The following is a 26,400-nucleotide window of genomic DNA, read 5'->3' on the forward strand; positions in this document are numbered from 1 at the left end:
ATGCATCACCTCGCATTTATCTAAATTAAACTCTATCTGCCACTTCTCAGCCCATTGGCCCATCTGATCAAGATCCTGTTGTAATCTGAGATAACCTTCTTCACTGTCCATTACACCTCCAATTTTGGTGTCATCTGCAAACTTACTAACTATACCTCTTATGTTCACATCCAAATCATTTACATAAATGATGAAAAGTAGTGGATCCAGCGCTGATCCTTGTTGCACTCCACTGGTCACAGACCTTCAGTCTGAAAAACAACCCTCCAACACCACCCTCTGTCTTCCACCTTTGAGCCAGTTCTGAATCCAAATGGCGAGGTCTCCATAAGATCTAACCTTGTTAATCAGTCTCCCATGGGAAACCTTGTCAAATGCCTTAGTGAAGTTCATATAGATCAAATCTACCACTCTGCCCTCATCAATCCTCTTTGTAACTTCTTCAAAAAATTCAATCAAGTTTGTGAGACATGACTTCCCACACACAAAGCCATGTTTACTTTTCCTAATCAGTCCTTGTCTTTCCAAATACACACACATCCTGTCCCTCAGGATTCCATCCAACAACTTGCTCACTGTCAGGCTCACTGATCTATAATACCCCGGCTTGTCCTTACCACCTTTCAGTGGCACCATGTTAGCCAACCTCCAGTCTTCTGGTACCTCACCTGTGACTATTGATGATACAAATATCTCAGTAAGAGGCCCAGCAATCACTTCCCTAGCTTCCCACAGAGTTCTAGTGTACATCTGATCAGGTCTTGGAGATTTATCCACTTTAAACATTTCAAGGCATCCAGCACTTCCTCCTCTGTAATATGGATATTTTTCAAGATGTCACCATCTATTTCCCCACAGACTATATTTTCCTTGTCCTTTTCCACAGTAGATACTGATGCAAAATACTTGTTTAATATCTGCCCCATCACCTGCGGCTCCACACAACGGCCACCTTGCTGATCTTTGAGGGGCCCTATTCTCTCCCTCATTATCCTTTTGCCCTAAATGTATTTGTAAAAACCCTTTGGATTGTCCTTAAGTCTATTTGCCAAAGCTATCTCATGTCCCCTTTATGCCCTCCTGTTTTCTCTCTTAAGTATTCTCCTACTTCCTTTATACTCTTCTAAAGATTCATTCGATATATCCTGTCTATACCTGACATATGTTTTCCTTCTAATTCTTAATGAAACTCTCAATTTCTTTAGTCATCTAGCATTCCTTATACCTATCAGCCTTTCCTTTCACCCTAACAGGAATATACTTTCTCTGGACTCTCATTATCTCATTTATGAAGGCTTCCCATTTTCTAGCCGTCCGTTTACCTGTGAACATCTGGGCCCAATCAGCTTTTGCAAGTACTTGCCTAATACAGCAAAATATCCCCTCATACTTTATGTCCTTCTACTAGTTTTGTGTTATCAGTAAATTTGGATACATTACACTCGGCCCCCTCCTCTAAGTCATTAACATAGACAATAAATAATTGAGGCCTTAGGACTATTGTTTTTGGCACTCCACTAATTACATTATTCCATTCTAAAAAAAAAATCCCAACTCTCTCTTCTCTTAACCAATCCTCAAGACACAGTAATACATTGCCCCTAAAACTTTTCTAAGTGACACATTATCGAATACACTACATCTACTGGTTCCCCTTTATCAACTCTGCATGTTATGTCCTCAAAGATCTCTAGCAAATTTGTAAACCTTGATTTCCTTTCCACAAAACCATTCTGACTCTGTTTGATTGGGTTAAGGTTTTCTAAATGGCCTGCTACTTTTTCCTGAGTAAAGGACTCTAACATTTGCCAACAATAGATGTTAAACCAACTGATCTATAGTTTCCTGCTTTCTGTCTCCCTTCCTTCTTGAACAGTGCCATCACATTAGGGGCTTTCTCAACTACTCCTCCTGTTTGAACAATTGACAATGCACACAGCACTTGTGATAAATGCTAGTAGCTTGTTTTTAAAAAGTGGAGTATTCCTTCCACAATCAATGTTTTCTTTTTGGAACAATCCTTTTCCTATTAAAATCCGTGATCAAAAATACAGAAAAAGTTGTAAAAGTCACAGGGTTTTACATGATATTATCCAGTGAGAAATCCTTCGCATCCTTCAAATTGAAAACTGGTGTGATAGCAACGGTGTCATAGTTAATGATCCACAACTATCACCCTGTGATACTTATATTAGTTTCCATGATATGGATCACAGAATACTGAAAAATTCAATGAACCTATACTACAGATCCTGGTATTTGCATTCATGCACAGCAATCTCATTGTGAGGGAAAGTTTTGTGGCTCTTTCATTCTCACCATCATGGGTGTTGTTTGCATCCCATCACCGGTTATAATGTTGAGATCTGTGCAGACTGGAAATCTTGCTGCTGCTGGACTATTGTTATCAAAAAGATATCCAAATTGAACTTGCATATTGGCACTGCAGTGTAATTGGGCCATTGCATTGAATTGATGACTCCATTATACATTGTGAGAGTGTCTTTTGTAGGCCATATCATGGAGCAACATTTGATGGGATGCATGCCTTTTAGTGCATGGCCATAGCGTAATATATTGATAATGGTAATACATCAATTCTAGTTCCTGTATCAATTTTGACTTTCAAGGTGTGTCAACCTGCCTTTAGGGGACATGTATTTCTGCATCATTCTCCCTAAATTCCATCCACATGATGATTGATAGAGAGGAAACCAATCTAAATATTCCTGTTAATCATTTCACAGCACCATATTATTGCCACCTCTCTTTACTGTAAAATCCTGAGACCTAGTCCATCCCATATCTGAATTACTGAGAATACAGCCCTTGTGTAAGTAGCAGCATAAGTAGCACAACACTTTGTGATGGGTACCACTTCGCTTCACTTGATTTTCTCATTGTAGGATGCAAAAGCTTTGTTGACTTGCTGTGCAATTTTACGGCAGATTTCCAATGATAGCTTTGGAGAGTACTTGAGAAAGCCTATTTCTGGACTGGGGAAGTGAGTTTCCCTTGTGAATATCTCTGTGCCTGGAGCTACAAAGCAGATGAGGATGAGAATTTTAAAGAAGTGGGACTTGTGGCAGATAAAATCAAGTTTTATTGAAACATTTGTTTTCTGCATGCTGGTATCCACTCTATAAAGTTTACAGACATGGAAGGTCTTATTTCAATTTGTTTGCCCATCAGTAGCTGAAAAGGCTGAATTTTCCCCAAGGGACTATTTGGATGAAGTTATGTCAGCGCTGACTGAAGATCTGCAGTTCTCTTCCACAAAAAGCAACATGTTGTCCTAGGTTGACTAAAACCTTGACTTTGTTAGACTGAGTCCTTCCACGTAGCCTTGGGTGACTTTGGACTGATTAGTCGGGTAATAACATACCATTATATACCGAGCATCAATATGCTTCTTTCAGCCAGACCTTGCACTTCATTAAATTTTCCATGGAATCTATGAAGCAACAAGTGTGTATAATCTAATCATGGAGACTGTCAGGGTTCCCACAGATGCAAGGAGCAATTAGCAACACATCAGTGGCATTGCAAGTTCCATGTTTCACTTTCTACAATTTCATTCATAAAGATAATTTCATTTAATAAATCTGCAGCCAATGATGGCTATTATTCATCTTGTTTTGCACATTACCTGGTTGAGACTATTATCAGATGAGAATCTACCATAACGATCTTGATGATTCAGAGCCAAGTCTCAGACTGGTTGAGAGCTGATCAGGCATATCCCCTGCAGTGATGGCGCCTGGTTGTAGTAATGCATCTGCAGGCAGAGGAGAAGAGCAAGTATAATGAGACTCAAGGGACGACAAGAATTTTAATACAGCAGACATAGGCATTTTGAAGATTAGTTAAATTGGGTATACCAATGCAGTATAATCCAGCAAGAGGTGTCAATAGAATTATTGATTAAATCATTTTCATGATGTCGCTATTTGGAAAGTTGGTTTACATTGAAAAGTGAAGGGGCTGATGATGAAGAAGATCTGATGGAACTAGAGAGCCATCCGTCTGCATACAATGACAAGAAGCACAAACTGTCTTGATAATAGCTCATTTCTTGCAGTCTTGGATGACCTTTGTCTGATTAGTAAGGTAGTATCACACCATTATATACTGAACATCAATATGCTCCCTTCAGACATACCTTACAGTTTATTAAATTCTCAAAAAAACCTGTGAAGTACCAAGTGTCAACACTCTAATTATAGAGATTGTCAGGTATCCCACAGATGGAGAAATTACCAGCACATCAGTGGTATTGCAAGTCTTGAATTACAAGCCTTTCAGTTTCATTCAGAGGAAGAACTTTCACCCAAGACATTATCAATAAATATTGAATCTGAAATCTTGGAGAGTTATGAACATTGCCTCCATAACAATGCATTCTCTTATCATTGTCCAAATCCGTGAAGATTCAAACATGACAGAAATTACATGGAATTATTGAAAATTTACAGATCAAAAATTGATTGCCCAGAACAACTAATGTATGTCAGCTTTTACACTTCGCAGAAGCCACCTCCAGACTAATTATGCCTTCGCACCATATCTTGACAACTCTCTTCTCATTTAGAAAGATTTGCAACAGTCCAGTCCCCTTCAATTCTCAAAGTGTATAACAGAGCAATACTTGCACAAGTGTAATCACTATGTAATGTAGGAAAAGCAGCAGCCAATTTCCTACAAAAACTGCTGAAGCTTAGGCAATCTGTTTCAATGACTGAGGAAAAAATATTGATTAGGAGACAGGGCCTGAGATGAAGCATTCACCAAGGTCCAAACACCAAGCCTGGATTTCTGGGAGCACACAGTGCTTGGCAACTGAAAGTGGGACTGTTGTTGTGTTCTGATTAGAGGTAGGGCAGTTGACATCAGCTCATGTGTGGGACCAATGAGCCCACATACCTGATATGTTACTCTCTCATACCCTTGCCTACCACCCTACCCATCATGGCCCCACATTCTGTACTAGCAGTTACTAGGGTCCAGTCAGAACTGAAGAAGACACAAAGTTTGTTGTTTACTGTCCCCAACAGGGAAGGGTTATTCCGATGCTGTGCACATTATAAGAACTTGGACCAAGTCTGACAAAGCCCAGGAACCTGGCTGATGACTCACCAGTGTGATTCATGTGACTCATTAATTAAAAGTTCCAACTTAATGTACCCCAACTAGAATAAATACCAACCCACCTGCCACCCTAACCCCTTATACACCTGCCACTGCCCCCCCCAAACATTTCATACTCTGTGTGAATTCTCAAACAGGCCTTTGCAGATTTAATTCTTTTACATACCAGAATACAGCAATTTGTGCCATAAAAACTTTGTAATGCCTTGTATGAAGATTATCTGCACTATTCCTTTTGGGATTGATGAATTCTGCATTAGTTCTGCAGATCCTATTGGAAGACAGGCAAATAAATTACAGTTTCCTTTGTTTTTAGTTTCAATTACATCAAATCACTAGCTAGACAATTGCCAACACCACTTTCTCTCCCTCCACCAACATCTGTCTAACTGGTCTTCACAAGCCCAAATTCACTTATCTCCACCTTGGGGCTCCTCCATTGTTAGTGTTGTTGCCCGTTTGCAGTTCTACCAATGACTATTAATCTCAGTGGCATTGCTGGGACTGAAGAGCTTCAGCTCGTCATGCAATTGACCAGCAGTTCTTGATGCAGAATCTAGTACCTTAAAAGGATGAAGGTCCTAACTGCAGGCAGTTAGATGCTTGATGCACAAAAAACAAGCGCCCACAGTCACCTGGGGTTTGAAGGGGTTAGAATAACATGAGGACCGTAAATGCTGGGGATCAGAGTCACAAGTGTTGTCCTGGAAAAGCACATCAGGTCAGACAGCACCTGAGGAGCAGGAGAATCGACGTTTCAGGCAAAAGCCCTTCATCATAAGCCCAAGGGTTTACCCTGACTTTCTGTTACCTCATAACGTCCAAATCATAAATTCTATTTGCAGGATTTGTCCTTTAAAACTAATGTAAGTTAAATCTATTGGCCTGAGTTCTCGAGCTCAGTCTGAACTAAATTACTGAAAAGGTTTGCCATTACCAGTATAATTCCACTATAGAGTGTAATTTTGAGAATAGAGGATCAATAGATGAACATGAGACGTGATAAGAATACAGTTGTACTTTACTGGCAATAAACTACTCACCCTGTCATAAAAGGTGAAGACTGAAGCTTTAACTCACTTGCCAGTGCACGAGAAAGTCAATTAATATCATTGTAGGATTGTAATTATAGAAATGTTTAGGCCCTGTACTCTTTTCAAAAATGTGAGTTATCAATAACAGAACTTAACCATCATGCAGAAACCATTATTGGGCTTATTTCCACAATTTCACTTACCCATTAAATTTGTTTAGTGTCCAGCTGTGTTCCATTCAGCATAGCAATAAGTAAAATGATACATATAGAGTATAGTTGCATCACTGCTTTATTACAGGGACCAATTGGGATTGGTATGGTTTTAGAGGGACAAGCAGCTGACTGATAAAACAATACAATTGAATCACTTGTTTGCCCTGTCTGCAATTGCTATATCAGAAAAGATTGAGGGACGTGAGAGAAATAGGATGAAAGAAGATGGATTGTGTGTACATCGTTTGCTTCAATATCACTAGTAGTCTCTAACAGTATGATATTGTGTAATGCGAATCTTTTTGCAGTTTTGTATGGGCAATGAAAGATGGGCAAACATTAGAATCATATAGCCAAGAAAAGGCTGTTCACTCCATCAGTTCTTTAAAAGAGCTGTTTAATTACTACTACTCTGTTCTATTCCCATATTCTGTTTCTTCCCTTCAACTGCTTAGCCACACTCTTTTGTAGGTTAGTATTGAATCGGTTCTACCGACGTTTCCATGGGTATATACCACACAACATCAGATCAGTGTGCAGAAGACTTGTTTCCAAGTCCCTTCTAGCTCTTTTCTGAATTACTTTGACCCAGATCTTCTGGTCCACAGATCATCAGAGTCAAGATGTATGGCAAGACTCCATGGAAGTTCCAATGACTCCATGGCAATTTCCTAGGCCATTTAAAATTCTAGCTGGCAATTCCACTGCTCGCTGGAACTCTCTGAACAGTCTTCAATTCTTTGTTAGTGTTGGAGACAGTTTTGAAACAGATATCTGAATTGTTATCCAGGGAATGTTAGATAAAATGTTCCTCTTCTAACTCTTGAGTAACTGTAGACTTAATGTGCCCACACTAATTACTGTCACTGATACCAACCAACTCCATATTCAATAACCCAGCTACTCATCTTATCTGTGACCAATCTCTGTCTCCCCAGTTTCCTGCCTAACACAACTACCCCTCCAAATCTGTCTCCACCAAACTCCTTTAATGTGAACAGAGACTCCACTGCAACTATCAATGCCTGAACAGTCCAAGTCCCCATCAACTCACCCAGTCTGACTAGCACCTAAAATGACAACCCAATCCAACGTGATTATCCCGATTCACTTATCACTTTAGCTAACCGTATCACAACCCACCTGTCAAGCTACCATCTCACCCACGATGCCAGCTCACACACCTTCCACCAGTCATCAACCACCTCACTTGCCAGTCATCTTACCCACCTATGACACTATCCACTTGTCAGCTCACACACCTGCCAGCCTATTCACCTACCATGCTGTCATCTAACCCATCTGCTCCCTACCACCTCACCAATATGTCAATCACCCTCTTGTCACACTACACTAATGCCTACCTACTATTTAACCAACCAATTAAGGGCTACGGGGAGAACGCTGGCAAGTGGAGCTGAAATGCGCATCAGCCATGATTGAATGGCGGAGTGGACTCGATGGGCCGAATGGCCTTACTTCCACTCCTATGTCTTATGGTCTTATGAAACCCTCTCCTTTACTTATTCACCAAATTACCTCACCCAAATACCCTGCCTATACAATTGTAAATCTATCTATCCACTCATCCATACAAAACATTTGGACTTATTACACTGCAACTAGTGATTGAGACTTCTATGGTGATTCTCTTCAAGTTATCTGCATCGCTTTGTGAGTTGACAAGGTTGTCCTTCACTGTCAATCAAAAATCTGTTATTCAGATGATTTTCTAACTGAACATGTTCAATACTCAAACATTTGGTCTTTCTTTAAATCTGTGCTTTTTGGCCACCAGTGTTTGTGCCCATGGAAACTAACTCCCTGCCCACTTTGTCAAAATCTTTCATAACATGACGGAAGAATTGAACTAAATCCATTATAAAACTAATATTTGCCTTATTCAATTTTTCACTAATTGTATTAAATCCAATTTAGGAACATGACAATTTACTTCAGAAAGTCCTGGCAAAGAACTTCACTGTTCAAACCATGACTTCAAATGCGTCATTGAGTAATCTTAATGTAAAATATTCCTAGCACTAGCATCGTGGCCAGATTGACCTTCTGGCTTTTTAGTTTGCCAATTTTCCTCCCACTTCATTACAGAAAATGGTGTTTGCAATTGGCTTCTGGTCACACACTGGGAATTAACATCATCACTGCATCGTCATTGTGTCCAATTTTCACCAGTATAATTATACTGGTAATATTAATGGAGAGCACAACAGTTGAGTCTTATCCTGTCCACCAATTATCACCCAACTAGAGAGTGTTTCTCAAAGCTTTAGCCAAGATTAATCATCAGCCTAATTGTGGAGGTTTATGCAATAATATCCCATTCTCCACCTGTACCCAACTCGTGCATTTGGAGGTGGAGGTCATGCAAAATAAAGCAGATGGCCATCCATAGATTTTACACCTATCCCAACCTGTCCTCCATATTACAATAGAGTGTATAAGGCATCAGGCAGCTCACCTGCTCATAGAATGTACTTTGAGGTTGATTCACCAATTGTTATGATTAAGACTGATCATCCAGCTCAGTACCCTTTTCCCTTTGCACTTCATCAACTCACCCAAGCTTCTCCATACTACCTTCCAAGCCTGTGACATCTACCACCTTGAAGAACATTGGCAGAAGAAACATGGGAACACTAGCAACTGTAAGATCCCCTCCAAGCCCAATACCATCCTGACTTGGAGCTTTAGATTACTTACAGTGTGGAAACAGGCCCTTCGGCCCAACAAGTCCACACCGCCCCGCCGAAGCGCAACCCACCCATACCCCTACATCTACCCCTTACCGAACACTACCGAACATGGCCAATTCACCTGACCTGCACATCTTTGGACTGTGGGAGGAAACTGGAGCACCCGGAGGAAACCCACGCAGACACGGGGAGAACGTGTAAACTCCACACAGTCAGTCGCCTGAGGCAGGAATTGAACCCGGGTCTCTGGCGCTGTGAGGCAGCAGTGCTAACCACTGTGCCACCGCGTCGCCCAATGAGCTATTCCACATTCCTGGAAATCATTTCCTAACAACATTGTAGGAGTACTTGCATTGAAAGGCCTGCAGCCTTTCAATAAGTCAATGTCCAGTAATGATCTACACCAACATCACTTTTGCCAGAGCTCAGATGCAGCCAAATTATTGGTGAAAGTGCAGCAGTTGTACATTGGATTCTGGCTTTTGAAAGAGAGCAAGATAAGAGACAAGTGTTAGCTAAACCTGGAGCTGTTTATGATGTGTTCTGTTCTGTTTTTACAAACAGACACATAAAAAAGTCAAAACTGTACAGTTAAAGCTGTTCAAAACTCAACTGTTTCAGTCACATGACTGGGGTTTCATGTTATGCCTCTTCAGTTAACAAGGTAAGTTCAACATTCTTCATCAAAACCCATGTTTCGTGTCCTATACTATGGGGCTGCTAGTACAATAAGTTATTTTTTAACAACTTTTGATCTGTACATCACTGTTTACTATGATCTGCCTGTACTGCTCGTAATCAAAGCTTTTCACCATACTTTGGTACACATGACAATAAATCAATCAATCAAATGTGAAATAACTGCACAGAGGCCAGTATTTTATCACCAAGTCACCTTTTATTTACATGTGTGCTGTACATTGGCTGTGACCAGTCAAACTGAGGAAACCTTCTGAATCTTCTGTTTATAAATCTTTATTCAATTTCCACAAGGAAGAAAGGAACACCAAGGTGGACAGTGACAAGCAGTGCCCTTCACATCAAAGGGCAATGTTGCAAGATCAAACTTCTGGGGTTTTTTTTCTTTTCTTTTTCTTTTTTTATCCTTCTTCTCTTACCCCCACACTCCCGCCTAACTGCAATAGTGCTTTTTCTTCCCCCACACCCATGTTGTGTGTGTGCAGGTGTGAGACACAGTGAAAGACACAAGGTGCATGAATCTTTATTCAGTTTCCACCAGCAGGAAGAAAAGAAACACCCAAGTAGCCAGTGACAAGCAGTGCCCTTCACATCAAAGGGTAATGTTTTGTGATCAATCTTCTGGTTATATCTGTCGGCCTGGGCTCCCTGATTAGCAACCCCAATCAAGAATCTCATAGTCAATGAGATCCACATGGCCAGGTTCCAATCACTACACACTATCCTTTGTTCTGAACAGGTTAAAGTGGACCTCATGTCTATGGTTCCTTTCTGCTGGTTTTACTGAAATGATCAATCAAATGTAAGATGTGACATTGCAGAGATGATAATGCAAACCTTAACCATGTTAATTGCTGGAAAAATCTAAAAGCAACCAACTGACCCATTAGAACATAGAACATAGGAACATAGAACAATACAGCGCAGAACAGGCCTTCAGTCCTCGATGTTGTGCCAAACTTGAGAACTAATCTAAGCTCATCCCCCTACGTTATCCCTTCAACCATGTGCTTATCCAGGGATTGTTTAAATATCCCTAATGTGGCTGAGTTAACTACATTGGCAGGCATGACATTCCATGTCCTTATCACTCTCTAAGTAAAGAACCTGCCTCTGACATCTATTTTAAATCTATCACCCTTCAATTTATAGTTATGCCCCCTCGTACAAGCTGACGTCATCATCCTAGGAAAAAGATTTTTACTGTCTACCCTATCTAATCCACACACAATTTTCCACTTCTGTCAATGACTGACCCTAGTCCTAGCCTAGTCATCCTTTTATTCATCATATACCTATTGAAAGCTCTAGGGTTCTCCTTTGTTCTACCTGCTAAAAACTGCTCATGTCATCTCTTTGCTCTTCTTAACTCTCACTTCAAATTCATCCTAGATAATCTGTAACACTCCATCGTGTCATCTGAACCATCTCGTCTCATCGTCACATAAGCCGCCTCCTTCTGTTTAACAAGAGATGCAATTTCTGTAGTAAACCACGATTCCCTTATCTTATCACTTCCTCCCTGCCTGACAGGGACATATCTTTCAAGGACACTCAATATCTGTTTCTTAAACTAGCTCCACATTTCGATTGACCCCATCCCCTGCATTTTGCTCACCCATTCGATGCATCCTAAGTCTTGCCAAATCGCATTGTAATTGCCCTTGTCCCATCGATAACTCTTGCCCTGTGGCATGTACCTATCCCTTTCCATTGTTAAACTAAATGTATTTGATTTATTGTCACTCTCTCCAAAGTGCTCACCTTCCACTAAATCAAACACCTGGTCTGGTTCATTACCAAGCCCGAGATCCAGTGTGGCCTCCCCTCTTGTCGGCCTTTTGACATACTGTGTCACAAAACTCTCCTGTACACATTGGACAAAAACTGATCCATCCGACGTATTCAAGTGCATTTGCAGTCAATGTTGTGGAAGTTAAAGTCCCCCATAATGACCACCCTGTTCATTTCAGTCCTACCCAGAATCGTTTTGTCAATCCTCTCCTCCACCTCCCTGGAACTCTGTGGAGGCCTATAAAACAACTCCCAACAGTGTGGCCATTCCTCTCCTGTTTCTAATCTCAGCCCATTCTACCTCAATAGATGAGTCCTCATCAAAAGTTCTTTCAGCTACCATTATACTATCCTTGACTAACAAGTCCATACCTCCCCCTTTTTTACCGCTTTGCCTGTTCTTAATGAAAGATCTACACACTCTAACCTGCAACATCCATTCCTGATCTGGCTTTATCCATGTCTCTAAAATGGCCACAACATCAAAGTCCCAGGTATCTATCCAAGCTGCAAGCTCACCGACCTTATTTCAGATACTTCTGGCTTTGAAGTAGACACACTTTAAACCAGCTTGCTGTCCGCCAGCACATTACTGTGACCATGAAATCCTGCCCATGCCCTCCTTACTCTTATCCTCCTACGGTACTGAAAATAGACCCCAGGTTCCCATCCCCCTGCTGAGCTAGTTTAAACCCACCCGAATAGCACAAGCAAATTTCCCACCCAGGATATTAGTACCCCTCTGGTTCAAGTTAAGACCATCCTGTTGGTAGAGGTCAAACCTTCCCTAGAATGAGCCTCAGTTATCCAAGTACCTGAAACCCTCTCTCCTGCAGCCATGTGTTCAGCTGATATCTCTCCCTATTCCTCACTATCATGTGGCATGGATAACAAACCAGAGATAACAACTCTGTTTGTTTTAGCTCTCAGCATCCACCCTCACTCCCTGAAATCCTGCCTTACATCCCTATCCCTCTTTCTACCTATGTCATTGGTACCTACATGGACCATGACATGGGGCTGGTCATCCTCTACCTTCAGGACCCCAAAGACACAATCTGATACATCACGGACCCTGGCATCTGGGAGGCAACACACCAACCGTGAGTCTTGTTCGTTCCGAACAAACCTTCTATCTGACCCTCTAGCTATTGCACCACCAATGACTAACACTCTCCTCTTTCCCTCCTTCCTTTCTGAGCAACAGGACACTCTGTGCCAGAGACCTGGACCCCACTGCATGACCCTAGTAAGTCTTCTCCCCAACAGTATCCAAAACGGTATTCTTGTTTTTCAGGGGAACGACCAGAGGGGATTCCCTTCACTGACTGTTTCTTTCCCTCTTCAAACAGTTACCCAGCTTTCTTAGTGCCTAGGAGTAACTGCTTTCCTGTAACTCTTATCTATCACAGCCTCTGCCTCCCGAATGATCCAAAGTTCATCCAGCTCCCGATCCAGTTCCTTAACACGGTCTTGGAGGAGTGAGCGTTGGGTGCACTTCCTGCAGATGTACATGGATGGGACACTAATGGCCCTCCTCACCTCAAATGTCATGCAGAAGGAACATTCCTCTCCCTGCACTGCCATCCCCGCGAGTCCCCTTATCAGAATGTAAAAAAGAGAAACTTACCTGATATGGCCCTGGGTGTTTAAGGTTCAAGGAGGTGATTGGTTGGCAACCTTTTTTAAATCCAGCAAGACTCCTTATTCTTTTTTAAAAATAATTTAAACAAGATAATGTAGCTTTCTTTAAAGAAAAGTGTCTTTCTTCATTCTTTCTGGGCATGACACAATCATATTTTCATAGATTTTAGACAGGAAAGGGAGGTTGCAAATGAGACAGTAGATTTTAATAATAGAAAGGTCTGAGATAGAGAGAGGGAGAGTAATTTGCTGTTTTGGGTCAATGTTCAACATATGATATTTGAATTTTACTTCATCTTGTGACAACATAACAGCTTAGATAGCAGTCGTGGACAAGTATATCACTACATGATTTCATGCTTCTCACGAACAGAATGGTTAAGATAAGGAGAAATACCTGTCGCTAAATAGGTTATGGTTGTCTTAAAAATGATTGATACTGTAAATTAAAATATCTTGAGAGTAATTTTCTGGCTCAAGGGTTTAAATGGACAAATTCATCATATGCGGAAATTTAGTGGAACAATGTGTAAGTTGACTTTCTGAAACTAAAGTTGTAATGTGCATGTTAATGAAACTTATAAAATGTGAAGTAAGACAACCAACTGACTGTGGAACAACTTCACTAATTAGTAGAGATATCAAAATATCTTGGACTAAGTGATGTCATGCTTTTAAGCCAGCAATCAAGAAAATATATGCACACATCAGTCTGTCCTAACCCTCTTAGGTATCCACAGAAACGGCATCTCAAAATCTAACGCTGAATCAAGTCTAGTCTAAAATCTCTTGAGCATGAACAATTACATTTCAGATTTGTTCTCCATTGTTATCTGGTAACATTTTATATTCCTACAAAGTTGCAGCAACCTTTTTGGTAACCTTTAAGCATAACAAATTAGATTTCACTGCTGTCATTCTTGACACTTTCTTATTGGATCAACTTCTCATTCTGTTGGATTTGTAAAGCAACAAACAGATGAATATAAATACAGACTTTCAAAATGTTCTGTGTAACAGGCAACATTGATTTCTGGTTCTCAAGTCTATTATTCATAGATACATAACAGATGAAAGAAGTTCATACTTCAGCCTTTCTGTCAATTGACTATGGAATAGAAAGATGCACCCTCTGTTCTGGATGCATCTAAGTAACTGCTTTTGTGTGGTGAAAGGAGCCTACATCTTGGCCTGAAATTTTGTGCAATGAAATGGGCCTGGAGGCCCAATTAAGGTGTCCTGTGACTGAACCCAGTCCCCACCAACTTTCGTAGATGAAGGAAGCACTAATGGAGGCAAATTGTAATTGGCATAGCCATTCTTCATGAAGGCAATTGCACATGTTAAAATAAAATCAAGTAGATCTGATTTTCACAAGTAGAATCATTAAAACATAATGGGTTGGATAATACATGCCCTGACCAGGTGTTTGTTTAGCAGAGGGGGCTCTTTAAATTAGGATGACTGCCCAAAGCACCACCATCCTACCCACAAACTCACTCCCACTGTGTAGTGGTTGGATGGTTGCCAAATAGACCGGCGGCCTAACCATTGTAAATAAGTAACTAAGGGTGAATTGAGCTCCTCAAGAGGTGGTCAAAGTCTCTTCACTGAATACCTTTAATTTACCTTGGTCCAAGATCCATAGCTGCCTTCCTCATGGGTTTACCTGCGGTCACAGCACTTGGCAATACCAAGACTACTGAAATTGCCAGCTGATCACTGTTCCTTGAAAATGGCATCACAAGTAGATAGGATCATGAAAAAGGCATTTGATATGCTCTCCTTTATTGGTCAGAGCACTGAGTATAGGAGTCAGCAAGTCATGTTGCACTGTATAGGACATTGGTTAGGCCACTTTTGGAATACTGTTGGCAATTCTGGTCTCTGCCCTATTGGAAGGATGTTGCAAAACTTGAAAGGGTTCAGATAGGACTTACAAGGATGATGCCAAGATTGGCGGGTCAAAGCTATAGGGAGAGGCTACATAGGCTGGGGCTGATTTCCCTCTGGTGCTGGAGGCTTCCAAGTGATCTCATAGAGGTTTATTAAATGATGACGGTCATGGATAAGGTAAATAGACAAAGTCTCTTCCCTGGGGTAGGGGAGTCCAGAACTAGAGGGCATGGGTTTAGGGTGAGAGGGGAAAGATATAAAAGGGACCTAAGGGGCAACCTTCTCACACAAAGGGTGGTTTGTGTATGGACTGAGCTGCCAGAGTGGAGGCTGGAACAATTACAACATTTAAAACGCATCTACATGAGAATATGAATAGGAAGGGTTTAGAGGGATGTGGGTCAAATGCTGGCAAATGGTTGGGATGTCTGGTCGGGTTGGATGAGTTGAACTGAAGGGTTTGTTTCTGTGTTGTACATCTCTATGATTCTATGATTGGCTGCTCCCAAGACCAGAAATCCTCCCTGGAGAGGGCTAGAATTTCCATTTAGTCTCTTTTATTGACATCTACAGCACGCTTTGGTGAAGCAGACTTTTCTATTGTTGGTTGGTTGCAGACCGATTTCCTTTTAGTCAGGAGTGAGATGCCCACATTTTCAACACCATCCCCAAAAAACCCATAAGCTCCAGCTTAGACAGAGTCTAAACTTACTGGTGTGCTTTGGAGAAGCAGGGTAACCAGTGCATGGTTAACAGAGGTCAGGTATCCATTAAGGAGATAAGTTGGCATTTGGGATTATTAAAGCAGATATCATTGGGCAGAACAAATGAATAAACTGATTTGAACAATAAGGCTCATCAGAATTGTTAAGGGAACTATCAAGAGAACTGTCAGGGCATTTAACTCTTTAAATAGTTCAAAGAAATGTCTGCAGTTAAAAAGGACTCAGCGCTTGCTATTTCATTCTATCTTTTGATATACGCCGAAGAGGTCATAAAATGGTTGCTCTGTGTCAATCTTTGTAATATGTCATCATTACAGCAGGGTTGCTGACAGGTTGCAGTTTTATTGACTGCTTCTGGTGCTTATAAAATCTTTGAAGTGTGGCTGTGAATACAAATACAGGTATTTGTTTTTTTTAATGGAATAACAGAAGGTAAATGTCATTAATATGTTTATATCAATGAAAGTTATTTTTATTAAATGGTGGTCATCAATTGACATGTAAGGACTTTATTAAATAATAGAACTACTACAGTGCACATAGAGGCCATTTGCCCCATTGAGTCTTCACTGACCTTCTGAAGAGCATCCCAGCTGCTCTGCACCCCACAAACCAATCCCATAACCCTGTATTTCCCATGGCTAATCTACTTAGCCTTTGCAATACTGGACACTACAGGGAAATTTAGTATGGCAAATTCACCTAACCTGCACATCTTTGGACTATGGCAACTAACCAGAGCACTGAGAGGAAACCTATGCTGACACGGGGAGAATCTGCAAACTCCTCATAGATTGTCACCTGAGGCTGGAGTTGAACCCGGGTCCTTGATGCAGTGAGGCGGCAATGCTAACCGTGAGCCACTGTGCCACCCAACTCAGCTTCAACCTGGAGTCTGTTTATAGTAAATCTTGTGCAATTTAACATGGAGTGTACAGGGGAAATGGCAGTGAACGGGAGACTTAATTATGATGAGTTGGCACTAAATTAGCTTACAGCCATTGATGGTGCATGAAGGAACATGGATTGGCATGGAAGGCATGAGGGATCATCAGGGCATTGAGTGGCATTTGCGGAAATGGAAGGTGTATGGGTCCTTGAGGGATTGGGTAGAGGTGCATAAGTAGCATGGAGGGTATAGAGGGAAGTGGGGAGGTGAATAGTGAACATGTATTGCCAGGAGATAATAAGGAGCATTGGGGGATGGGAAGGTTAGAGGGGCATGGATTAGCATGGAGGGACTTGGGGAGTTAGAGGAGCATGAAGTCACATGGGGAGGGAAGTGTGGGACAAGGGATGGAGATTGTTTTATGTTTTATTCGATATTCATAGCTGCAACAAAGTGCCTGAGTTCCCAGACAGGCATATTGTCCAGATGACATTTGCATTTGGATACCTTTGAGCACTTTCTGGGGGCAGTAGCCATGACTTCATTTCCACTCACCAGAGCCCCTAACTTTTATAAGAATAAACCTCTGGGGCATTTTTACCCCGGCCTACTTTGCAAACATGAAATCTGCCTCAACTCTGTGCTCCTGAACCAGCAGCAAAAATTCAATCTTTTCATTCTATTCACCAATTAATAATACATTGAAAGTAAGTTCAGAATGAATGACCACTTGCTACCTGTCCTGAATAATTCCCTTCATAAAGGTAGTACTCTAGCTGTATTTGACATACTTGCATCAATAAAGGTCAACAGTTTTCACTTGTATTTCCTCAAAATCTTGACATGCATCAAACATCAAGTCTTCTTGAACAATGATGCTGTCACAAAAAAATCATATTTCCATAGTGTATTAAAGCAATAACCTTGCTGAGTAGATTAATGAATTGGTCCCATTTGCAGTTTACATTTTGCTCAAGGGAAAGTTCACTGAACCAAGACATAATCCAAAAGAAAATTAAGATGCAGAAATATTATTAAATGTTTGTGCACAAACAGTCTCTTAAGACTCATGACATCTGACATGTACTTATAGATTTTTCAGAGTGCTGCAATACCAAGTAGCATCTTCAAACATGCTCTGAATGAAAAGTATGTGTTCACGTATAACTAATAATGTAACTTCTGTAGGCCTGCTTTCCATTTTAATCTCATAGCCTGTGCTGCAACATGGATGAGCATAACTGGTCCTGGCTGTTTTTCTGAGATTGTTCTGCCATTCTAATCTCAATGTACTTTATTCTGAAGTGCTTCAACAATTCGCTAAAAGATGAAGAAAAAGAAGACTTATGGTGTATGATTAACTTACACATTTGAAAGTTAAAAATACAATACATTTTGTAGTTGGCAGTAGCTCTTCTGCATCAGAATTATTTTTGAGTTGTACTTTGTTAAATTGTTCAGTAACCCAGAGGTGTGGAAAAGTGAAGACTCTTCATTTGGGCACCATGGGCAAAAAATTAGATCAGGCTTGTTCATGGACATAGGGATGATGGTGCATGATAACCCCACAGCTGATAGAAGTGACACATATGTCAATAAACGTTATGGCATGCAGTTTGGCTGCTAAACATGCTGATGTGTGGCACCACAATCTGCACATGTGTGTGCTCTCTCAAGAGATGTTAGCAAAAATTAAGGCTATACAGCTTTCCTTAAAGCGAGCTTGCATCTCTTAAAGACTGTGAAGCAGATCTAGATACATCAGTGGAGAGAGTAACAGAGTTAACATTTTATGTGAATGGACTGTTATCCGAACTAGGATCAAACTGGTCATGGACCTGCAACAGCGAGCAGATTTTCACCCCAATATATAGCCAAGTATAGAGATACTTGGCATGTGATTCTGCACCACTGGCCAGTGTTCCAGTTGCTGGCATCTTCAGGTAATTTTCTAAAAGTGGTATTTGGCACAAAGATGACCTATTGTAGGGAGACAATTAAGATGCAGAGACAGCTAATGAAGTCACTGCCATCACAGAGTGACCGAGGGCTCAGGCTGTCAAACTTACATTGGTTACCAAAGTTTGTGGAAGGACCAGTTCACAGGGACAATCTACTCAGGTGCATGCTGAGGTGCTGGAAGAAAGCAATCGATCTGTTATTCAAAATGTGAGAGGGAAGTGTGCTCACACTTTTGAAATTTGAACACGAAACACAAATAAAAGATCAATATAATTGATACCAGTTAAGGCCTCCAAGAAATTGGTCATGGGCATTTTCACACACTTTTGACATCATCACTATACCCCCCCCCCCCCCCCCCCCCCCACCCCCACAACTCTCACAACTGCAGCAATAACACATGAGCTGCCTGGAGCATGCCTCCCAACAGTAGACAAATGCGACTGAAAGTCCAAGCCCACCTGTATACTGTACTTGGATGTAGGTACACCTCAAAATGCCCTTGGAAGGGTATTTACCTACATTTCAGAGCTGGTAGTCAGTTAGTATGATCACTTTTTAACTGTACATTCATTGAAGTAGCGGTGAGGGCAGCTCAAGATCTTCATTCTTAACTTGAGATGCTGGGCTCCAGACCTCTCCTTCCTGTAAAATGTCCTCCTGGATATTCAGCTTCAAAATGCCTACCTACCATCTTTAACTGGTCACTGAGCACATCATCTGGCCACTAATCGGCTAATTCATGACAACTCACTACTGAGTTACTATTCCCACACAGCGTGGACTCGAGATCCACTTTTCACATGATATTGGGTCCTTAGTCCAAATGCTATCCATTATTTTTGTTTATTTCTTTATACTTCTGCCAGCACTCCCAAATATTTCTAGTAACTTCTGTTTTTATTTCAGATTTCCAGCATCCATATTATTTTGCTCTCCTCTTAAAGAAAAGTGGCATTTTGGCTGCAGCAGATCTAGAAGTGGCTGAGAAAGAGGTTCTAAGCAAGATTGGAGAGGCAGAGAACAGTATCTAAATTTCTCCAATGTAGCACTGGATGCCATAGTGCAGGTGGTGAGAAGGAAGGAGAAACGGGGTCATCTTTCCACTGTGAACCAGGAGGTCCCCCCAGAATTAGTTCAATGATCTCGTAAGAATGTTCAAGGTCAGTGAATGCAACTTCAAATGGCAACTGCTGCCATCACAGTAATCATATATTGTTCAATACATCACACAAACATTATTCATAATTAGCAACAATCAACTTAACTTGATCTGACAATTGCAGCCACTAACTCAGATACTGACACTTCAAATATCTGAAAGGTGAGATAACACAACACGAGCTGTAGTAAATCTGATGGGCTAAAGATATCACATTTGCCTACTCTCCAGGAGTGATCACAAACAGCTCAAGGTTAATGGGGAAATGTGCAGAGAAGGACTGAACCAAAAAATGGAAATCACGAGAGAAACTCAGCGGGTTTGGCAGTATCTGTGTAGAGAAAGCACTACTTCATTCTGACTGAAAGAACTAATGTAAGCTTCTCCAACAAGATAGGACCCAATACTTCCACTAACTCTGCAGTAGCAAATAAAATTCAAAAGCACTTCATCTAAACATTGCATAGTTACCCCTTTAAATTACACTCATGGGACATCCCTTTTGCAGTTCTGCATACTCAAGACAGATCCTTTAACAGTCTGTGAAGCTCAAAATGGCAGGTTGGTACCAAATTAGCGTTAGGATGCTTACTGACATCAAGATCTATTTGGTTTGGATGCTTCTGGGGCATTCACTTCCTAACTTGATAATTGGGCTTTGTGGGGAGGTATAGCATAGTAATCGAATTGGGCTAACAATCCAGAGGCTTTGTCGACTGAACTAGGTTCAAATTCCACTGCAGCAAATGGCTACATTAATTTAAATTAATTTAATAAATCTGAAGTTGAAAGCTGGCCTCAGTAATGCTGACAATGAAACCATTGTTAGAAAAATAAACTCTGATTCACTGAAGCCATTTCGGGAAGGAAATCTCCATTCTTCTCTATCTGTCCTAGATCTGACTCCAGACACACAGCAATGTGATTGACTCTTACTTGTCCTAGGAAATGGACTAGCACTTAGCACTATCCACTAACTAGGAGACTAACCTTAGTGAAAGACCACAAATGCTGGCTTACCAGCAATACCCACATCTGTGAAAGAATAAGAGGGAAATCATCTATCAGCTGGTTATTTTTCCTCCAAGCTCCCATAACTCTGAAATCAGTGGTACTGAGGAGACAGACCTTGCAGCCTCTACTTTAGTGTTGTGTGATATTCCTTGTGGAACCAACAGGAATATGGGTGATTCTACTGGGTCTATGAGAAAGATGAGACTGCCATGCTGTGTGCCATGCTCTCCCATCTTATCTTGTTGTTTTTTTATCAGAGAGTTGACACCTGCTCACTCCTGGCCACCAGATAGTTGCATCTTCCTCCTAATTTGGGATTTTGCACTCTTTTGATGCTGATTCTGGTTAAATTCATGTTGAAAATTTGTCGGTCAGAAAAAGTCTAAGTGAAGCATGGACTACCATAGTTTTAATGTTCTAAGAAAGAATGACTTAAGTGTAGGAAATGGGTCAATAAGTCCAAGTTTTGACAGTGTGAGAATCTAGAGGAGGAAGTACTGTATCCATTACAGTCTGTTCAGAACTTAGCAAGATGAAGAAAGGAAAGATCAAAGAGCAGTCCAAACAGAGGTACAAATAAATAAGCAATAAGAAACATTACGATAGAAAAGTGTTTGCTTGCAAGCTGTCTCTTTTAATTCTACTTCAAAACATTTGGCAATATAAATCTACCCAAGCCCAGCTTTTCCAGATAGTACATACTAGACAATAACAAATGACAAATGCGTGTCTTAGGAGCAGTGAAGGATAATCAGCAATTAAAGGATTCAACTGAGTGTAGATAATTCAAAAGACATCAGCAGCTTAAAAGGTTGTACTTAACATCCAGATTTAGAAACATGAAGAATAGCATTTTATATTTTATTTTTATTCAGTCATTTAGCATTATTGAGAATTCAATTGTAACCACACTATACATCTTGCAAGGTTTAACAGTGAATTCTCAATCTATGCTAAAATTTCAATGGTGACCACTACTGCACTATACACACACACGGATACTCCTACACACACACACTCTCACACACACACAGGCACTCCTATACACACATACACATGGACACACATACACACAGATGCACACACAGACACCCAGACACACCCTTACAGACATACACACTCCGACACTCACACATGCACCCCCTCACAGACTTAAGACACTCTGCACTCACTACATACACACATACACTTTTCACACTCACAACCCCCAACTCAGACAGACACACACACACAGACAAAGACCCACATGCACAATATGTTTTGTGGGGTGAATTTGTACTTGCAGGGTTACATTGTACTTTGCTCAAAAACTGCATGCATTCATGTAGAACTCTGAGCTCAAAAACTGCATGAATTTATGTAAAACTCCATTATCTCACTTTTTAGATTAGAATCAATCTAAACATCATGGCATAGACAGAGAACACAGGGGGCCAACACCTTCAACATATTGTCTAGCTATCACCATTGTTAACAGCTAACCCGAGAATGCAACTTTAAAAAAAAATGTTGTGATTTACACATGAAAGAAGTGAAACAGATGGAAGGCTTAACAGACAATTTTTCAATGTATAATTTCAGGTACATCACACTGTAAATTTTTGCTATAAATTCTGTGTTAGGATTGAGCCCTCCACTATCACCTGATGAAGGAGCATCACTCCGAAAGCTAGTGTGCTTCCAATTAAACCTGTTGGACTATAACCTGGTGTTGTGTGATTTTTGACTTTATGTTAAAGTAAGTCACTTCTGCCAATAGCATTCAGAGTGTTACCACTGGCTGGAGAACCTGTCGATTAGGAGGGGAGAGTTAAGCCAGGCTTCCTATTTCAGGTTGCTATTTACTGATTCCTGTGGGATGCAGCGAAGAAAGGATTGACCTTAAGCTTTGCACAATTCAAAGACTTGTCAACATTTATTATCGAGAATCAAGCATAAAGAATGGGCGCTTGGGTGAAATACTTGAATACAAACTGCAGTTGCAGCATGAGTCAATCTGCTCACAAAAGAGAAAAAAAGAGTTTTAAAAGGCCAATAATCACTTGATTTTGTTCAACCTGTATTTCAGATCATGCTCCTATTCATGTGAAAACATGCAACGACAATTACCCTTCTCCAGATCTTGCTACCTCGCTCCTGCTTGCTTCCAACCTTACCTGCAATAGGAACAGTAGCAGATTAATATGTGCTTTGTTCCGGAGATATGTGCATACCGAGACGAAGAAGTAATGGATTTGGGGGATAAAGAGAAGTAGTTGGGAAGGCAGCAGTTAGTGTTGAGTTTGCAGATGTAAGCTGAAGGAAGTACAGTGAAATTTGCTGCTGTTTTTGGAGGAGAGAATTGCTAATGTCTAGGCTGAATTGATGATGTTTAAAGTATAAGGGAGATGCAAATAGACATCAGCAGTGGATCCTTTGACATAACTCTCACCACCAAGATTGAAATTTGTGTGTTTGCTCTACTTCAAAGATATAAGCACATTATCTAGGCTGCCATTCTCAATCAGTACTGAGGGAATGCTGCACTGTTAAAAGTTGTATGATGTATTTTGGATGAAGCATCAATCCAAGGCTGTTAAAGCATTAAGCAAGGATGCCCAATGTCGATCAACCAATATCTAAAACAGTCGTCTAATTAATTTCATATTGTGAAATGTGGAATACAAATGTAATCTTACCTACCTTTTATCTTAACAACTTTGGTGAAGTCAACATTTTGTGATAATGCTACAAAATCCAACGAGTAATGGTACCTGAAATGACTCTGACAGCTTCTGCTGCTGTGCTCTTTGAACATGACTGGCAAAGAGGCTCTCCTTGCTGCTGAACAATGTCTTCAAAGCATCATCTGAGGCTTTGCATCTAGTCTTCCTCTTTAAAAGCAAGTAAAGACTTGCAATTAAAATGGAAATGTGTTCTTTGAATAGCTCTCTTTTTCTGTTATTTCAGAAAAAAAGGTCAATTTTGATCGTGCTCAAAAAGGTTCTTGTCTGCAAATGAGATTCACAAAATAATTCAGTTTATAATAGTGCATCTTTCAGGCCTTGCACTGGTTGCCTATTCTACACTGTCAGTTCTCAATTGAGGTGTATAACAAGTGGCTGATGTGAGTATGGCCATTTGGTGCTGGAGTCTAAGATGACTTCCATCCCTAAGTTTCTTAGTATTAGAAATAAATTGAAGTGCACTTGGAAGAAACACCAAGAGCCTGCTCCTGTTTAACATCACTGGTTGTTGTCGGCAAACTTCCATTAGCTTTATCCTAGCAACAGGATCACAACTGCAGCACCGGCTGTTGCAATTTGTAGGGCCAGTAGGAAGGCCTGCCATCTTCTCTTCTTCATGTGAAAACCTAGCTGCAAACTCCGCCTACTGAAAAGTGCCCTTCCCCTTGAGAGATGCCAGCTGGTACTAAAAAGTGGCACCCCTAAAAGATTTCCCCTTGTCCCTCATGGACGAGCTGTATATCAGTGGTATGAATGCTACCGGCAGCTCACCATGAATTTGAAAGTGGTGTTACCGCAGGAGTGATTCAGGCTTCCTGTCAATATCATGGGGCAGAGACATTGCACACTCTGCCTGCCTGTTTATATGCAACGTAAATATTGCTTCCAATTCTTTTTACCATTGAAGTAAAGAGGCGTAAAAGTCTATTGACCAGCAGTCGGGAAGGTTTGGTAAATGGCACCTCCTTGTGGTTACAAAATATGATGTTGTTAAAAAAAATTATTGCTTTAAAATAAAATGTCACTAATGCATCAGCCACACTGGATCATCAGCCTGGAACAATTTAGTTGTATTCTATGAAGGTAAGACAGGCACAGTCTGCCAGGATAATTAAGTGAATGTGGACGGGTATGTCAAAAAGATATGTATATTTTTCTATAGGCATTACTTGATCAACATTAGGTAAAATGTTCAGTATTATAGTTAAACTTGCATGTTTGCTAGCAGAGGAGTTGAAGATTAAATGTGTCATTAATTGCACATCAAAACCATCATGTTTTGTATGGAAAAAAGAACAATGTAGTTTTTGCTAAAATCAACTGAGTGTTGGGTCTCGGTGGTCACTATAACAATGGACAGATAAGTTCAGGGCAGTTTGGAAGAACATTGCTTATAGGAGCAAAATTAATGTAACTTATTTGGTCAAATATACAATCCAGATTGTGAATCATTTTTGGAGTGACAACACTCACTAAAAATCACTAAATAATTTTTAGTGATAACCTAAAAATTATTATAGCGAGTCAGAAATTCATGACATCCTGAGACTGTTGTCCAATAAGCATATTTCTTCACCTAGGTAAAAAAAATCAAAAGACAACTAGTTATACAGCCCCTTCAGGCCAGCTCTGCCATTTAACTAGATTGTGCTTGATCTTCTGCTAAATGTCTACTTTTCTGCCCCACCTACTCCACCTCTTTTGGAGATTAGCCAGGACCGTTAGATCGTTAAGGCTGGCACCAACCATATTTTGGTGGGGTGGGGTAGGAAGGGGATATTCATACCCAAAACGGGACAAGTGTATGTGAGTTTAGAGATTGAAATATTAAAAATCAGAATGCTGACCCCAGCTTGCATTCAAACTGTCCATTTAGGGTCGAATAAAGACCCTTCCCAGAGGGTCAGTTAGCTTGGTTGGCTGGACAGATGGTGTGGGAAGTAGAGTGATGCTAATAACATGGGTTCAATTCCTGTACCAGCTGAGGTTCTCATGAAAGTCCTTCTTTCTCAACTGCTAGCTGCCTGAGGCTTGGTGACCCTCAGGTTAAATCACCACCAGTTGTCACTCTCTAATGAGAGAACAGACCTCTCTGAGTGCGGCGACTTTATTTTAGTGAAGATTGGATGAATGCAGCCAACCAAGATTTTCCCAGGAGACAGGTTGGCAATTTAAACATTATAAAAAGACTGCATGTTTATATTTATCTACTAGTTAAATTTAACTTTGTTCAGCTGGGTTTCCCAAGCCTCAGAAAACACCCAGCTGCTCGGAGGCAACAGTTAAGGGATGCAGAATGTAAGTGCCTTTCCATTTATCTAGCTGTCTTGCCAACGTCCTTGATGGGATAACCCTTAACCATTCCGATCTCCATCCTGCCCTATTCTACCACCACCCCTTCTCACCACAAGGAGTCCAATTTCTTCTTGCATTCACTTCCATAACAGGTCTCTTGTCTCCAACCACTGACCATCAGCCTCCAGTCCCTTGGGCATCCAACACCCAATGCCACCTCCATCCCAGAGACTCCGACCCCAAAGGACCTCCACCTCATCACAGGATTAGAACTTTCCTCCACACGATTCATCGTCAATACCACATTCCCAAACCCTACCATCTACACCTCGGCCCATCATGAGGCCAAGAACCAACAATATTGCCTCAAGTCAGGGTACGGGCCTACTTGTTTCTCTGGCCTCTTCTCCAGCATTTCCTGGCCCAAATAGAATCCAAGTCTGTCAATCAGGGAGCCTCACAGTAGAGAATCTCTCAGTAATG

The sequence above is a fragment of the Chiloscyllium punctatum genome, chromosome 25 (assembly GCF_047496795.1).
Source record: "Chiloscyllium punctatum isolate Juve2018m chromosome 25, sChiPun1.3, whole genome shotgun sequence".
Classification (NCBI taxonomy): Eukaryota; Metazoa; Chordata; class Chondrichthyes; order Orectolobiformes; family Hemiscylliidae; genus Chiloscyllium; species Chiloscyllium punctatum.